This window comes from Propithecus coquereli, unplaced genomic scaffold, assembly GCF_000956105.1.
Source record: "Propithecus coquereli isolate 6110/MARCELLA unplaced genomic scaffold, Pcoq_1.0 Scaffold9, whole genome shotgun sequence".
NCBI classification, from domain to species: domain Eukaryota; kingdom Metazoa; phylum Chordata; class Mammalia; order Primates; family Indriidae; genus Propithecus; species Propithecus coquereli.
Window position 1 is genome coordinate 14953801 of NW_012155284.1, and position 2500 is coordinate 14956300.

General features: G+C 32.5%; 1 protein-coding gene across 1 annotated transcript in view; it reads left to right on the top strand.

Annotated features, from left to right (window-relative positions):
- The window catches only part of ADAMTS6 (ADAM metallopeptidase with thrombospondin type 1 motif, 6), a 302363-nt gene that overhangs the window by 140000 nt on the left and 159863 nt on the right, over positions 1-2500 (top strand). The gene's annotated exons all lie outside the window — the stretch shown is intronic.

Below are 2500 nucleotides of genomic sequence, written 5' to 3' on the forward strand. Positions count from 1 at the left end.
AGTTAAATATTAGGCACCCCTATTTTAAGTCCAAAGATCTTCCTTTTAACTGGCTCTGCTGGTAAAAACTGATAGAATTTTAAAAATTACATTGAGCATTTGTTTTAATTGTAGTTCTAGAAACAGCCTGTAGCCTAAATAACCAGTGTTTTCCTCCTCTTCCCAATTATTCTAGAATTTTAAAAATTACATTTTTGTTACAGAACACAATTTCACATTGATTGAAAATTAACTGCAAATACAAATGGGCAAAAATTGTAGCTCTCCAGTAGACTAAATTATTAAGCAGATAGAGTTATTTTAAAGAACAGGGTCTTTTTTTCTATGATAAATTGTTCAGTGTCAGAATTTACAGACTCAGAAGGTAAGCAGCTGAAAGTGAATTGTCTCGTTTCCTTATGACAAGTCTTAATTTTCTTATCTGTAAAAGAAAAATTATGAAATCAATTCCTATGGACCTCATAAGCATTTGGGGAAGATCAAATAAAAGTAGATGTAGGAGAAAAAGTATTACCTACTTTCCTGGGGAGTTCAGTGCAAACACTCTTCAGAGATAAGCATTTCTCTTGATAATTTTAGCTGCCTTCCCAGGCTTCTCCTACCATTTCCCTCAGGATTTATGGCAAAAGAAGAAATTCCAATTAGCAAATACCGAGTATTAATGGTGGAGAAGTTTGCTAGTTAAAAAGCATAGTCACAGAAAGAGCTCTTTTTGCTGAGAAAGCTCACATCAAAAAGATTTATTCTGTAGTGTTTTAGGTTGACAAAGCCAACATAATCCAACAGAGGGGCCCCTGAACTGGGAACTAACAACTGGCTTTGACAGTTTCAGTACATTATGTTTTACAGTTTACTTAAGGTTTTTGTTCCTCAATTTTCTTATCTATGAGTTAGTAGTAATATCTGCCCTACATTACAAGGATATTGTTAACATCAGTTAGGGAAAAAAATACAAAGATGTGTTGTTAAGAAGTACTATAAAAGTGAACTGGTGTTATTATATAGTGTAGAAATTGTCTATTGTTTATCTCATTCCCTGTATTTGCTCTTAAAGTTCTCCAAGTATTTACTAAGTGCTTAATCCATTTTAGATATAATAGACACTAAGCCTCAAAGCAGGTACATGCGTAAGCTAGAACTTGTGCTTTTCTAGTATGTGTATTTTGAGGAAATATATTATATATATCTAAGTGTATACATATAGACATATATGTATCATTCTCTTTATTTCTGTATATATATATATATTCTGTTCTGCTTTTTGAGGGTAGATTATTATATTGAGATATACTCTTCATTGTAACATTAGTAATACCACTGCCTAGTACTTTTGCTGTCATTATTGCCGAAGTTTTGAAGTGTTTTCCTATCCTACTTCTTCTTCTATTTTTTTCAAAATATTGTGTTCTAACTTCGATAGTTTACTAATTTCTAGAATCAACAGATTAATAGTTGAGTACATGTCAATACATTTTTAAGCTCAATATAAATTATTTCTCAAATTATAAATGATTATATATTTTTATATTACTTTTTGTAGTGAAAACTGAATGAACTGCATATATGTAAGTGTTCACCTCCATCTGTGAAAAATATGTTATCAGTACAGAATTGACCAGATTATGACTTTTTGAGTTGTCCTTCTAGTAACTTTCATATTGGTTTTTACACTGATTTTTGCATATTCTCTTACTTAGTAACTCTGATGACCAATTGTAACATGGCTAAGTAGGTTTAAGGGTGCAAATTGTGGCCATCAAACTGAGAAAATCTAATTGGCCCAAATAGTAATCAAACCTGTATTAACACAATCACACATAATTTTGACAGCTTCAGTTTTATAGGGATATAGAAAATGGTGGGTGTTATGCAAATATATTAGAATTTAAAATACTGTTTCATTTTAGTTAGGATTTACCTATATATTTCAACAAGTAGTAGTTTCCCAAATATATTCTTTGTTTAGTTGTTTTTTTAGTAGAGCTAGCAATTTTATATCTGATACCAGAAGTAAATTTGTGCTTGTAAATACACCTTGAGGAATCATTGGGAATCCTCAATTCTCAGCCACATGGCACGTACCAAAAAAACAACACATCAACAACAAAAAACCCAAAAGCTAACCCATGGAATAATATATTTTGAGGCTGGGCATGGTGGCTCATGTCTGTAATCCCAGCACTTTGGGAGGCCAAGGCCGGAGGATTGCTTGAGCCCAGGAGTTTGAGATTGAAGTGAGCTGTGATTGCACCACTGTGCACTGCAGCCTGGGCAACAGAGCAAGACCCTGTCTGTAAAAATATATATATATATTTTGGGGGCGGGGGGGGCAGTATAAGACATGTCAATTTAACAATTATTATTCTTAGTAACTCTGGTTTTTTTTTTAATTAAAAAAACCCACATTTCATAAAGCTCAAAACAGAGACAATGTTGATAGTGATTTTGTTTTTCCCATTTGATGGGCCACATTGAACTCAATAGCTTAAATTCAGATAAT